General features: G+C 42.5%; 1 protein-coding gene across 2 annotated transcripts in view; it reads left to right on the top strand.

Moving 5' to 3' along the window:
- STOML3 (stomatin (EPB72)-like 3) overlaps positions 1-320 on the top strand; it is a 26,404-nt gene that overhangs the window by 19,034 nt on the left and 7,050 nt on the right. The gene's annotated exons all lie outside the window — the stretch shown is intronic.

The following is a 320-nucleotide window of genomic DNA, read 5'->3' as shown; positions in this document are numbered from 1 at the left end:
TTTTTTTGGGCTCCAAAATCACTACAGATGGTGACTGCAGCCGTGAAATTAAAAGACGCTTACTCCTTGGAAGGAAAGTTATGACCAACCTAGATAGCATATTCAAAAGCAGAGACATTACTTTGCCAACAGAGGTCCGTCTAGTCAAGGCTATGGTTTTTCCAGTGGTCACATTTGGATGTGAGAGTTGGACTGTGAAGAAAACTGAGCACTGAAGAATTGATGCTTTTGAACTGTGGTATTGGAGAAGACTCTTGAGAATCCCTTGGACTGTAAGGAGATCCAACCAGTCCATTCTGGAAGGAATGATGCTAAAGCTG

Source organism: Bison bison, unplaced genomic scaffold (genome assembly GCF_000754665.1).
Source record: "Bison bison bison isolate TAMUID 2011002044 unplaced genomic scaffold, Bison_UMD1.0 scf7180017864048, whole genome shotgun sequence".
In the NCBI taxonomy this organism is placed as follows: domain Eukaryota; kingdom Metazoa; phylum Chordata; class Mammalia; order Artiodactyla; family Bovidae; genus Bison; species Bison bison.
The sequence above is the reverse complement of the archived record's forward strand: the minus strand, read 5'-3'. Positions and strand labels throughout refer to the sequence as shown.